Raw genomic sequence first — 14,594 nt, forward strand, 5'->3', positions numbered from 1 at the left:
CACGCTCTCACTATATATAAGGGTCTGGTGACTTCTGTTTCAGTGCATCTGAAGAAGTGTGCATGCACATGAAAGCTCATATCAATAACAAACTTAGTTGGTCTCTAAGGTGCTACTAGAAGGAATTTTTTTATTTTGTTTCAACTACGGCAGACCAACATGGCTACCTACCTATAATAAATGAAAGCAGACAAACTCTGCCAGCTGAAGCAACTACAGTCATACCTTGGGTTACAAATGCTGTGCGTTGCATGTTTTCGGGTTGCAGAGCACACCGAACCCGGAAGTACTGGAATGGGTTACTTCCGAGTTTTGGTGCATGCGCAGAAGCACAAAATGATGTCACATGCATGCACAGAAGCCCTGAATTGCATCATGTGCTTGCGCAGATGCGGCGCTGCGGGTTGTGAACGTGCCTTCCGCACGGATCACGTTCGCAACCCCTAGGTATGACTGTACCTCAGTCTGCTCCTGTTCCATTTGTGAGGGCTTTATTTTTAAATACTTTCTATGCCTTTTTCCTTCTGCAGGTTCCCCAAGACCATCCTCCAGCTGCTAGAGCGACTCCATAGTCTGATTATTTTGAAATAATTGCCAGAGGTTTTTCTGGAGAATGTGGTAAACACAAATATTTTTCTCTGGCTGCTGCGGCCTGTATTTTGGGCTGCCTGCTTCGTTTGCTTTGCAGATAAAAGTCTGCCCCCACATGTTGCTGACATCCAGCTGCCTGTTCCTGCGGACCATGGTAGGGCAGAAAACATCTCCGTGGGAACGCAGCGCTTCAAGCTGCTTCCTCCCTCTCAACTCCTCTTGCCTGCAGGAACCTAACGAACAGCAGGCTCTCCATCACTGTCATTTGCTTGCACTCCTTGCTTCCTTAAAATGACTGTCAGTGTCTCTTCAGAGTCAGGCAGCTCATTAGCCCTCAGAAATTCTGGCCTAGGGCCACTACATAGCTGTAGACCAGCAGCGCTGACATGCTGTCTTGTGGCTTCTTTCCAGCCAAGCCTTTTCCCTCCAGGTTGCGAGATGTTGCTGCGGAGGATGGCACATTGGCGCGCTGGCAGGAAATTGACTCATTTTTATCTCTTCAGTGTCCTGGGTACAGCATGGCCTTCCTGGTGATGATTTTCTATGGTCCTGTTCAATGTTTTATTTATTTACCCTTTTCAGTAGAGGTTTGGGATGGGAAATAATAGATTAGAAATGCAGGTAACACACTTAAACTCCCCTCCCTGACTGGTTCTTTATTGCAGGTGTATTCTGCACCATTTCCTTGACACTATAATAAAGTGTTAGTGGTGGATTTATCCTGCTTTATTAGTTCTTCTCTGGTGCTTCCCCCAGTGCTGTCTTGGAGTGGGTGGGCACAACAAAACCATAGCACAACAAAAGCAGGACAAATCCCTCCCCACACAAAAAACCAACAACCCACCAGAAGACCTTTTTTATATGAAATGTTAATGCAGGACATTACAGGACATGCATCAATTGGACATGAAGCAGTATGTCTGCCCCCAAACTATTTCAGGTGCAAATAATATTGAAAGCTGGATAGTTTCCCCTTCTTCAGCATTAGCTACTGGGCAGACAGACTGGCAGACCTGCCCATGTGGCTCCCATGACTGTGCTGAGGTTTGTTCCTATTGGGCACCTGTTTCCTTTGCCCTCAGGTAGGATCTCCTTGATGCATTTACCGGGCAAGGGAAGACAGAAGCAGGGATGGATGTATCAGCCAATTTCAGCCAGCTTTTCTCAGTCTCTCATTTTTCCAATCTTGATTTCAGTTTTCCACATTTTCCACATTTCCATATCAGTTTGTGAACTTTTAAAGTCGTGCCAGTATTTTAGTACAATTTTCTCCTTATACATTTGTTTGCAAAGCAATTTCCCCAAATATAATGCATATTTGTGTGTTATTTTTGCCTCTATATGCATTTTATGTATTTTATGTAAGCACATGCATTCCATGCCCCCTACACATTACTTGGCTGGAGAAGCATTGCAAAATTCAGGAGAAAAGTGAATTTCCAGAGGTGACTGTGTTGAAGTCCACATACAGTCATACGTCATGTTACGTCCGCTTCATGTTACGTTCTTTCACGTTACGTCCCGCGGCGACCCGAAAGTACCGAAAAGGGTTACTTCCGGGTTTTGCCACTCATGCATGCGCAGAAGAGCAAAACGATATCACGCACACGCGCAGAAGTGGCGTATCGCAACCCACGTGTGCACAGACATGCTGCTGCGGGGTGCGTTCTTTTCATGTTGCGAACGGGCCTCCGGAAGGGTACCACTGTATAGTTTTGAAAGTGGGCATTAGGTAGGCTTGCCTTTAAATGCAAACTGAATCAAATTTCTTTCCCGTATAGAGGTGGAAGTGCCCTCCAACCCAACCCCATCGGTCCATTGAAAGCTTACTTTTGATATTCTTCTAATCAAAATATGGAAACTATTAACCAATTATCATTAAAGGCAATTGTCCAAAAAGGATGCAAATCACCTGAAACACCTGGGCGTGCCTTGTTAATTTAGGAAGCATCTTGGCACAATAGGCATATTCTCTTAGTGGTTCCAGATGACCTCAATGTGACGTTTTGAATTCTGTGGTAGTGTACAATTTCAGCACGAGACATTTTAGTGTATGGTGCAGCTAATGCGATTTTTAAATTATAATACGGCATCTCCCACTGCACCAAAATAGTTTGTCTCCGTGGAACAACACAGTAGACAACCCCCCCCAAACACAATCTTTGGTTTCTCCATTTAAAAGTATCTGTGGGTAACCGGTAGCCCTTGGATTGATTTTGAAGCCTCCTACAAAAAAAAAAAAATACTTTCAGGCCTCTGGCAGGAGCAGTCTGTCCACCCTGCTCCCCAACAGCCCACTAGGAAGAGAGGGAGGGAGAGACAGAATGGAGAGTCAGAAAGAGAAAGAGAGATGGATGTCCCCACCTACTTTTGCTCTGGCCCTGCCCACCACTGACACGAAGCACCTGACAGGTTACCCCACCTGCAAGGGAAAGTCTCCAACCATGCTCTATGCCTAAGACCTGGAGGGCTGCAGGTCAATGCAGGGAATTCTGGTCCAGGTGGGTGAGATGGTCTGACCTGGAATAAGTCAACTTCTAGTGTTTCAGTGTGAATCCAAGGCTGTGAGTCCAATATGTGTACAGAAGTGGACACCTCATTGGAGCTTGTCTTTTTCAAAAGTCCCTCTTATCCAAACCGACCGTGTGTTTTCTGTTCATCTCCAAGGCAGGAGAACCCCATGAACGCACTTGCATTTTGCCAGGGTGTTTTTTCTTAATAGGTCATTTGCATAAATGAAGTCATGGTCCTTTGTGTGCATTCTGCTAAAACTGGTGGAGTTATTCAAACAGGCCTGTGGTGATTGCGCAACCCTGGGGAAGTGATCTAATGCAGGTGCGTCTGCATCCAGGCTCCCGGCTCCCAATCACTTGAGCACAGGTGTATGCAATGACAGCCACAGGTGTGTGCTAAGAAAGAGTGGCAAATGTGCACTGCTTGAAACGAGACGGCATCCCATCATTCCCTATACCCATTGTCTTGTCGAGCACAAAGGCCTTTTTAACGCAGCGAATTCTAAATTTCCTCTAATGTAATTATAATTTGACAGCACAGCCCGTCCGACGTGCTTGCACAAAAGGGAAGAGAGAGAGACAGAATTAAAGATGAGTAGGAAAATTCTAAATATAAAACAATTTGAAGATATGAAACAGGAGCTGTTTTGCGAGTGGCTGAGTCAACGGGGCTTCTTCGGGGGTCTTTCTGCTTTTGAGAGACACTGTTTCATTTCCCCCATAAAGTTCCTCACTTTTCTAAAGTTAGCTGCAAGAGCCCCTTAAATATACCCGCAGCAGCCCCATCTGTTTTGGTCTCTCAAACCTGACTTTCATAGCATTCCCAGAGCTACTCCTGTTTCACAGCGAGATGCATCCAAAATTTCCCTTCCCTAATTAACCCGGAAAGGGGTTTGAAGAAGTTTTAGCCTCAGAGAATATCAAAATTTAGCTCTTAGCCTGGAGCCAGGCTCTGGGCTAAAGAACACATGTCACATTAGGAACTCATGCAACACATACCTTGACATCCTGGGTTTATTATGACACCTGCATAACTCACACTATCTCGGTCTCTCTCTTTCTGCCAAATACTAGTGCGCACTGTGGAGGAAGCAGCTGGGATGAAATGCGGGTTTTCCACTGTGCTGCTTCTTATCAGCCTTTGAACCTAGCATGAAGGTTAATTGCAAAAGCAGTGGCTAAATGCATGGAGCTGTTTTCCAGTAGCACCGTCTTAATCATCAGTGTTGGCAAGCTTCAGGCAGATAGTAAGTTGCCTCATACCAAGTCAGAGCATTGCTCCATCAAGCCCATTGCAGTTGACATTGACTGGCAGCGGCTCTCCAAGGTTTCAGGCAAGCGTCCTTTCCAGCTCCATCTGGAGATGCCAGGGATTGAACATGGGACCCTCTGCATCAGATCAGATGTGCTACCTCTTGGCTACAGGCCTTCCATGTAACCCCCTCCTGTCTCTTCTTCCCTCTTTCTCTTGGGGCTGACGCAAGTTGAGGTCTAACAGATCCACAAGGTACCAGGTTGGCGAGGACTTCATGTGCGCTTTAATCGACATTAATTCTGCAAACCTAAATTTCTGGTACGGGCTTGAATCTCTCTAGCAGGATAAAGACTATCTTATACAGTGGTACCTTGGTTTTTGAGCGTACCGGAAGCCGAACGTTTCGGTTTTCAAACACTGAAAACCCGGAAGTAATTGCTTCCATTTTCAAATGCGCCTCAGAAGTCAAACGGCTTCCACCGCATGTTTTCCAATTTTTCCAATTGAACTTGTGGCTAGCCCTTTGCGACTCAGTTTTTGAATGTTTTGGAAGTCAAACAGAATGGATTACGTTCGAGAACCGAGGTACCACTGTAATAATCATAATCATAAATAATAAATGGGTATTATTTAAATAATAAATAACTGGGTTTCCCCAGCCGCTCTGGACGGCTCCCAACAGAATATTAAAAACACGCTAAAACATCAAACATTAAAAACTTCCCTAAACAGGGCTGCCTTCAGATGTCTTCTAAAAGTCAGATAGCTGTTTGTTTCCTTGACATCTGATGGGAGGGCGTTCCACAGGGCGGGCGCCACTACCGAGAAGGCCCTCTGCCTGGTTCCCTGTAACCTCATTTCTCTCAGTGAAGGAACTGCCAGAAGGCCCTCGGCGCTGGACCTCAGTGTCCAGGCTGAACGATGCTGTGAGGGTGGAAGAAGGCACCATTACAACTCTGTTTAGACCCACAGAATTGTCTAGGCTAGATTCCTGTGTATTAGAGGGTGTGAGGTCTGAAGAGACCCCAATGGACATTCAATGGAGTGTAACATGCAGCCTATTCACTCCAAACAACTGGGAGTGAAGTCCAAACAACTGATTGTGAATGTAGATTCCCCACCTCTTCTGTTCAGCAATTTTGAAAGGGCTTTGCTGAGGTTTCTTAAACAATGTTAAACAACAAATGTCATGCATTGGCTAAGAGCTGAGCTTGCCAAGTCAAAATAAATCACTTTGTAAGAACACAGGTAAGTATTTTGTAACACAGGGCAACCCTTGCAAGTAAACCTATAGGTGTGTTGACTTGCTCAGCTCAATGGCACTGCAAGCAGAAAGGTGGCCAATTCACACATGACGCTCTGTGTCTGAAATAGGTGTGAAGTAGAGACCCTGAGTGGTGAAGGTTCCAAGCAATTGTGTTGCTGCACTGTTAGCGGGTTGCTACTAGGCAGGGTTTATGAGAACTGGCCTTAAGGAAAAGTTGGTTGTCTCTTGCATGTCTGCCAGGAGTGCTTTTAAAATTTTCTTGCCTGAAAGCAGAATATTGGATTAGTCAACCCCTGGGCCCCTTTCCTACTTTGTGATTCTATTTCAAACACTTACAAGGAACTATGTGAATAACAATCTACAGATCAAAGCCTTTCTTTTTGCAGACATTTTTTGGCAGATTACAGAGGATCCCAACAGCTTTGAGAAAATTGCAAACAGGTGGCAGATAACTTATGAACAGAAAAATATGGACAACTAAATAATTTGTTCAAAATAATTTGCTCGGCTCTAATAACTGCGCTGCTTTGTCTTTTTGGAGGAAATCAACATACAAAGAATACTTTGTTTCCCTTTGGTGCAAACAGCTTCTTTCCCCATTTCAAGGTTTCAGCTTTTTAAAACTATTATTATTAATCCAAAAGCTATAGCAAGAATAAAAGTGAGAACTCTGATGCCTTAGCAAAAGATCAGCACCCTCATCTTTTCAGGAAGTCTTTCCTTGGGAAATTTTAACCACGAACTGCTTTTCCAATCCCTTAGGTATTTAGTTCCCATGTTGGGCAAAGGATTCCTGCATTGCAAGGAGTTGGACTAGACGCCCCTTGTGGCCACTTCCAGCTCTACAATTCTATCAAGGCTTTGTGAAAAAACAATGGACTGCCGCATCAAAATCTAGGGAGGCTTTGTTTTTCAATATGATGTATGGAAATGAAAAGTTTCTAGACATCAAAGAGGAAAAACTCTCAAAACCACTTTACATGAGTGCTTACTTTCCAAGCCTGTAATTTGCTGGAATTTCTTTTCACCTTGTTTCGGTGACATCATGCATTTTTTTTGTTCGAGCATGTCTTTTGTTCCTGAGCATTTCCCAAAATTTAATATGGGGTGCTCTGTAACCACTTTATTCCATGTATTTGATGTATGAATTGGAGGAGGGTCTAAATCACCAAACAAAGTAGGAGTAGCATCTTTTTCTTTTCTTTTTAAGGCTCTTAGGTTCTCTGCAGGATGGCCGCTGTATATTCTTGTTGTCTTCTGGTCTTGGAGCACTGGGCCAAGGTATGCTGAGCTGGGCTGAAAATCTGTGCTGATGCTGCCACTGTTTTGGACGTCCACTCAGGCAGAAGAAGCTGGGGACAAGCAGCTGCTGCTTTGCTCATTGGTCTGAGAGGATTGCACCTGCTGGCAACTGGCTCCATGAACGTGTGTGCTGTGGTTTTGTATTTAGGAGAGAGAAAACTGGGAAGTGACACACAGAGATAAAGGAAACTGGTGAGTGTTGGGTTGATAGGTTTGTGCTTGCATGAATTTCTGCAGAGTTTTGATGTTGGGGGTGGTGTGTGTGTGCTGGTTTATGTTTGCCCTTGCAGCTAGGGTGGGCAATACTGGAAAAGAGAGGAGCCTGTTCTTTAACTCCCCCCCCCAAACGGAAACATTTGTTTCTGGTGCTAATGCTGTTCTTCTTCTTTGGTGATCACTAGTAGCTGAGTAAGATTGTCTTCCATGAACATGGTCTTAACAGTGTGTCCGTAAGTGACTGTGGAGGCCAATTCTGGATCCACATGTCCTTCCACATGTGTTCATAGGTTTCTAGACAGGAGTTGATCATGATGAGGGTTTGCCAAATGTGCCTTCCTCTTAGCTTGTGTCCACCTTTCGTCCTGAGTTCAAGTGTCTTCAAAGTCCATGACACCTTTTGTAAAGGCTGTTCTCCAATTGGAGCACTCGCAGGCCGGTGTTCCCCACTTGTCAGTGTTTATACTACATTTTTAAAGATTTGCCTTGAGAGAGTCTTTAAACCTCTTCTGTTGACCACCAGCATTTCACTTTCCATTTTTAGGTTTGGAATAGAGTAGATGATCTCACTCGCTGGATCACCACCTTGTCATCTTGAGTGAGCTTGCACGTTCCTATGACCCTTGTGAGTGAAGCCATCGGGAGTCTTGTACTCCCAGCAGGGTCACCCAAGGCAGTAAGGTCAAAGGGGAGGAGCTAGACAAAGAATGATCAAAAAAGTCCTTAACAGCGGAGCAGGCGGAAGATAACAAGTGGTATGTTACAATGGCTGTGAAGGCAGATGAAGGCTGTAACAGATAAGAATCTACCAGTCGTTGTGACACTCATGCCATCAGAATATACTGGTACCTCGGGTTAAGTACTTAATTCATCCCGGAGGTCTGTTCTTAACCTGAAACTGTTCTTAACCTGAAGCACCACTTTAGCTAATGGGGGCCTCCTGCTGCTGCCGCGCCACCGGAGCATGATTTCTGTTCTTATCCTGAAGCAAAGTTCTTAACCTGAAGCACTATTTCTGGGTTAGTGTGCACTGATCTACACACATGAAACAAATTCATGCACAGGTGTCTTCCAAAAACCCATCCCAAACCTAAGCTAATGCTGCAGCGGTTTGCTTTCCAGGTTGCCTCTGTTCACATATGCATTCAGTGCTGTGGCTGCCATCCCTGAATATAGACAGAAGGCTGGAATATTCTATACTTTTGAAAGAAATGTCCCCTTTGATCCATGTGGTGTGTTGGGGAGGGGCAGAGAGGCAGCGTGGTATTTCTTTTTTTTTTATAGAATTTTTATTGGTTTTACAAAATTTTTAAATAACAAACAAACACTTAAAGAGACAAACATACACGTATAGTTTCATAACATATTTTCATAAACCTCTTTTCTTGGACTTCCCCTTACCCCCCCTTTCTGCATCCCGATGTCCATAATTTTTAGCAACTCCCAATTGTTACTTCCAACCTCTGTCATCTTAGTCCTCTCTATATTCTGACCTTATATCACTGTATCCCTTTGTTTCTAAAAACCACAACACTTTAACATTCATTAAGTTTATAATAGTCCTTAAGATAACTTTTAAGTTTTCTCCATTCTTCTTCCACCGTCTCCTTTCGTTGGTCACAGATTCTGCCTGTCATCTCAGCCAATGTCATATAGTCCATCACTTTCATCTGCCATTCTTCCAGAGTGAGTAGATCTTGTGTCTTCCAATACTTCGCGATGAGTATTCTTGCTGCTGTTGTAGCATACATAAAAAAAGTTCTATCCCTTTTTAACACCAATTGGCCGACAATGCCCAAGAGAAAGGCCTCTGGCTTTTTAGGAAAAGTACATTTAAGTACCTTTTTCATTTCATTATAGATCATTTCCCAGAAAGCCTTAATCTTCGGGCACGTCCACCAGAGGTGGTAGAAGGTACCTTCAGTCTCTCTACATTTCCAACATTTATTATCGGGCAAATGATAAATTTTTGCCAGCTTGACTGGAGTCATGTACCACCTGTAAACCATTTTCATAATATTTTCCTTTAAGGCATTACATGCCGTGAATTTAATACCAGTGTTCCATAACCATTCCCAGTCAGCTGACATGATATTGTGCCCAACATCCTGTGCCCACTTAATCATAGCCGATTTGACTGTTTCGTCCTGTGTACTCCATTTCAGCAACAAGTTATACATTCTAGATAAATTCTTAGTATTGGGTTCTAATAACTCAGTTTCTAGTTTTGATTTTTCCACCTGGAAGCCAATGGCAGCGTGGTATTTCTGATGGGAGTAACACTGTCCCAGAGTTACTTTGAGCTTGCTGTTCCCTTGCCCCATCGCAACGAGCACAGCACTGCGGCTGGGAGAACATTGCTACCTCCCTCCCCCCTCACAAGCCACCACCGCCTAGGATTTCATGTACCTCCCAGAATAAGAGTAGGAACAACGTGTATGACTAGTGTATATGCCAAAGACCTAGATGTGCATGTGATGATGCAACCTGGCAGCAACGTGGCTGTGATCTTGACACAGGGGCTGTGATGCAGAGGGCAGCTAGGCTACGCTGCTGGTGGCAACAAACGGCAGGCGCAATCAGCATTGTTGGACAGGAGGCTGGCCTCATCAAATCCTTGCGTGCTGCATACCATTAAAACTGACACATCTTCCTAGTGCCATGCGTTGCCTAAGACGGATGCAGATTATGTGCAACGCCCCGCTGTGATCTGTTACTGATGTTGCTGAAAAAAGACTGTACGTGTACGAGAGAAAACAGGAAGAAAATTGCCCCCCTGCTCTGCTTGTGCTATTTAAATTGACTGCTCTTTGTGTAGCCCTTCTAAAACGGCAATACAAGAATTTAAGGAAAGCTCGGAAAAGTATAAAGGGGGAAAAAGGGAAGCCTTTATGCTCACTTCGTGCTCAGTTGCTTCATTTTGTGAGAGTAATTTTTAAGGAGGGCTGTACAGCTGCAGTCGCTGATGATTTGCGATCCTACGACAGATACTGCATTTTGTTGAGGGCACCCCACACAGATACCCTGGTAACTTTGATTGGACTCTTTTCTATTAATGGCATGCGAAAGTCTTCGGGATCATTTGCTGAGCCATGTGGGTACGACGAGGAGAGGGACTACCTCGAGAGAACTTTGTTCGATGGATTCCTCTGGCTGACTCGGGCTGCAGCTCAAGAGAAGAGCATCAGCGGGGTACAAATACTCTTTACAGTGGTACCTCGGGTTAAGTACTTAATTCGTTCCGGAGGTCCGTTCTTAACCTGAAACTGTTCTTAACCTGAAGCACCACTTTAGCTAATGGGGCCTTCTGCTGCTGCCGCGCCGCCGGAGCACGATTTCTGTTCTCATCCTGAAGCAAAGTTCTTAACCCAAGGTACTATTTCTGGGTTAGCGGAGTCCGTAACCTGAAGCGTATGTAACCCGAGGTACCACTGTACTGGTAGTATGTTACAGCATGTTACAGAGTCTTTCAAAGGGGGGGGGAGAGGCTTAAGTCTCAAATGGAAGAAAACGACGACTGCTAGTCAGTCAAGGGTCTTTGTCCAGCAAAACATTTAGCAGGTAACCAAACATCCTTGATTTTTAACTCTCCTTTCTCTGCAGAAGAATCTTCCCCTTCCCTCTCAGGGTCAAGACCAGCCCTTACACAGGAGTCTGGATACCATCCAGAGAGTGTAAGGTAAATATCTGAGGAGCGGGAGAGCATCTATTTTCAATGCATAAGGTCCCAGGTTCAATCCTCAGCATCTTCAGGTTGGAATGAGAATACCGCCTGCCTGAAAACCTCAAGAGCTGCTGCCTTTCAGTGTTGAGAATACTGAGCTAGATGGTTTGAAGTGGTATATGGCAGCTTCCTATGTTGCCAATATAGTCTGGCTCCCCTTAGTGGCTGTGAAGGACACGTGCATAGTAGTGGATTTGCTCTCCTCTCTGTGGCTAACTTCCTCAAGGGGCACATTCCATTCCTTAAAGGAAGAGGAAGAGGTCAGTGTTGCCTTAAATGCCCTCTCTGGCCTCCCCTAAAGCCCCTCTCTATGGTGCTTTGTGAGGATGGGGTAATCCTGACCCAAAGACCCATGCTGGTGGGAAAGGCTGGTATTTGAGCTTAGTGCCTAGATTGGCTGTCAGGCCCATAGCTGTCAACTTTTCCCTTTTCTTGCGAGGAATCCTATTCAGAATAAGGGAATTTCCCTTAAAAAAGGGAAACGTTGACAGTTATGGTCAGGCCACAGGGAACTTTGCCAGCATTAAGTCTCGTGGGCACATAATTGGCCAGAGGGGGAGGAGGATTGGGATGAGATCACTGAGGGGTCAAGTATTGCATCGGGAGACAGCCTAGCTCTGCCCCATTAGTGGGGATGTCCCAGAGGAGGAGACAACACCACCATTTCCAGCTCCCACCCTGCCTCCTGTCAACAAGGTTTCTCAGGTGACTGAGGAGATTGCCTGAGCCTGAGTTGGCCAGTGAACTGGCTGAGTCAATCCAGCCCCTGGCACCAGCATGAGCAGATGTGGCCGACTCACAGGGGTCTCCGCTTGCTTGGCCAGTCCCATTGCTTGTGGCGAGAACCATGAGAATGACTGTGCCTGCCCTGCTCTTCAGAAGAGGAGCCCGAGGCGTGTCTCAAGTGTCAAGACAACACCGTAGCTTGGGCCTAGGCATACGTCTCAGAGCTTTTGAACTTACAAACTGTGTAGACCTGATCTGTGTTTAAGCCATGTACTGACTTGTGGAATCAAGTCTTCAGAGATATCTAAACTGAGTGCTGTGTTTGAGGGTGGGAGCCAGGACAGGACTGTTTAATAGGCGCATGGAGCCCCCCCCCCACGCCCCAAGTCTCATCTTGCATCTAGGTGCTTTTAAAAATTCCATTCTGTTTCTGAGTCACTTTGTGCTTTGATCTGTAATTCAGGATCTGACCGGCTCTGTACACATAATATGTGTGTTCCCCATGCACAGTAATGGAATCTAACAATGGCTCTAACATTTCCCCCCTTTTGGTTGAAGTGGATTAAATTTACAGGCACAGGAGTTCCACCTCCCAAGTGGATTAAGCTTGCCAAATTACAAACCGATAGGCCCAGGAACTTTATGTGCAGGAAGTAAAAAGAATTCAGTTTCCTCCAAAATCCATTCCTTATTTTAAAAATATTTATAGACCACCCCGGATACAAAATATGCAAGTATAGTTTTAAAAACACCCACCCACACCACGAGGAGCAGAAGCAAGAGTACCTTGCTTTTTCATATCTTAAAAGAAAATAATAAATTAAATTAAACATTTTTAGTAGGGTGGATTCTCTTGCATTGCATTAAAAAAACACACCTTCAGAGCTTTTGTGGGGCTTGTTTGTGTTCTCTGATAGGCGTTATAATACGAGGGTGTCTAGAATGCTGCCTATGGAGCTCTGAAGAGCTTTGGGTCGTTGTTATTGTGAGTGTTTTAAAAAATAATTAAACAAAGCTTTTCGCTTTTTAAAAAATCCTCTGTTGCTGCTTTAACAAGATAATAATTTTGAAAATCCAGAGCTATTCAGTGATCCATAGGCAACATCTAGAAAAGTCAATGGACCCTGAAAAATATAGAGATATTTTTTTTATAATATTTTTTATTGCTTTTTTTCCAGGTACAAATGTATAGTCAGATATACATCAAAAGCATTTTTACAAAAAGAAAAAAGAAGATTGATGAAAGAAATTTTCTAATTTTTCTGTCCCAATTTTCAAAATCCATCGGACTTCCCCGCATCCTCCGAACCCTGCATTCTTTACAATAAACATAACAGCAAATTGTTACCTTGTTTCATGTGTTTTTTTGTATCTTCCACTAACCATATTTTCAGTTTAGAGTACCTATTATTAGATTGTTTTAATACCATATACTAGGTCCAAAATTACTCTAAACTTTAATACTTTCATGGTTTTACCCTAATTTCCTTCAAACATTTTTACTGAAGCTAATTTTTCTCCAAAGCTTAGCAAATTCTCAACATTCATATAACTTATAATATTTTTGTAAATTGTCCTTAAATTTTCTCCAGTCCTCTTCTGTTGTCTCTTCTCCCCGATCACAGATTCTGCCAGTCATTTCCGCCAACTCCATGTAGTCCATCAGTTGTGTATGCCATTCTTCCAGCGTGGGTAAATCTTGTGTCTTCCAGTGTTTGGCAATCAGGATTCTTGCTGCTGTAGTTGCATATAAGAAAAAAGTTCTGTCCTTCTTTAACACCTTCTGGCCGACAATACCCAGGAGGAAGGCCTCTGGTTTCTTGGGAAAGGTATACTTCAATACCTTTTTTAACTCATAGAGATAAAGGAGAACAAAAGGGACAGAAAAGCCAAACAGCATGAGACTTTGCAGACTTCTGGGGTGCTGACAAACGGGCCACCACCAAAATTTATGAGAATGTCGGAAGAAGCACTGGATGTGGTACGGCAAGCTACGACTAAAAAGCTAGAAAGAAGAGAAATGTGCTGGTATGGCTACCAAGGGGTGTGGATGTCTTGAAAGGTGGCCTTTGGATCTCAGCCATAAAGAGCAATGAAGCTGTTTGGATACTAATGCAAATATTTTTTATTCCACAACTATGGGATCCTTTTAAAAAATGCATTGATTGACTAACACCGAGGCTTGCAAAATGTTTTGCCAATAGTGACCCAACTTAGCAAGCAAATTATTAATAGGATATCTGCAGTTTCCCACCTCTCTTTTTGACAAGTCAGCATTCCTCACCACAGGGTGTTTGAGGCAGGGGTGAATTGTGCAAATCAGATGACCTGTTTCCAAGTCCCCGTGATTCACTGCATCTCTTTCCAAACACACACACACCTCCTCTCCCTTTGGAGCCAGAGGGGAGGTAGATTTAGCTTCTGGCATAGGGCAGATGATGGAGAGTTGGCCTGTCTGAATGCAGACAGGTAAGATGGTGCTAGAAATCACATATGTGTGTGAATTCTCCCTGCAACTGACAGCCACAAAATGTTTGCTCTCAGGGCGGAGCAATTTGGCCAGCCATAGTCTAATCACACCTAGAACTTGCTGACCAGAGAGTTGGTTACCGCCAAGTCGCTTTTTAGGGAATCAAAAGAGTTAATTAGAAACATTTACTTCAGCTCTTAGTGCGTCCAGGATCTGACCTGTGGGAGCCACCGGCACCCTGGCTGGCATGTCTCCCTTCTCCCCGGCTCACTTCATGGTAAAAGGTCTCGTTTCAGTGAGGGCAATTATTAATCTGTGCTTTTTAGAGAATGACAAATATATTATATCCGCCCACATGCACACACATTCTCTCTGCCTGATGTGTGACCCCTGTCTAAACGCCGAGCATATGGGGCCAGTTCAGTAAATGAAAAGGATTGCTTTGCAAGCTCATTACTGCTTTGAAGTCTCTCATTAGGAACGGATTCCGCTGGTGCTATCTTGCCACAACACCCTTCATTATAATGACT

The 14,594-nt window shown here is 44.2% G+C and overlaps 1 long non-coding RNA gene across 1 annotated transcript in view; it reads left to right on the forward strand.

Moving 5' to 3' along the window:
• Positions 1 to 1,577: 1,577 nt before the first annotated feature.
• The window catches only part of LOC309525477, a 45,431-nt gene continuing 32,414 nt past the window's right edge, over positions 1,578 to 14,594 (forward strand). Inside the window, exons 1-2 of the long non-coding RNA XR_014216328.1 lie at positions 1,578 to 1,673; positions 4,603 to 4,677. This is a non-coding gene — a long non-coding RNA (uncharacterized lncRNA). The remainder of the gene's footprint in view (positions 1,674 to 4,602; positions 4,678 to 14,594) is intronic.

Source organism: Podarcis vaucheri, assembly GCF_965113315.1.
Source record: "Podarcis vaucheri genome assembly, chromosome: 2".
Classification (NCBI taxonomy): domain Eukaryota; kingdom Metazoa; phylum Chordata; class Lepidosauria; order Squamata; family Lacertidae; genus Podarcis; species Podarcis vaucheri.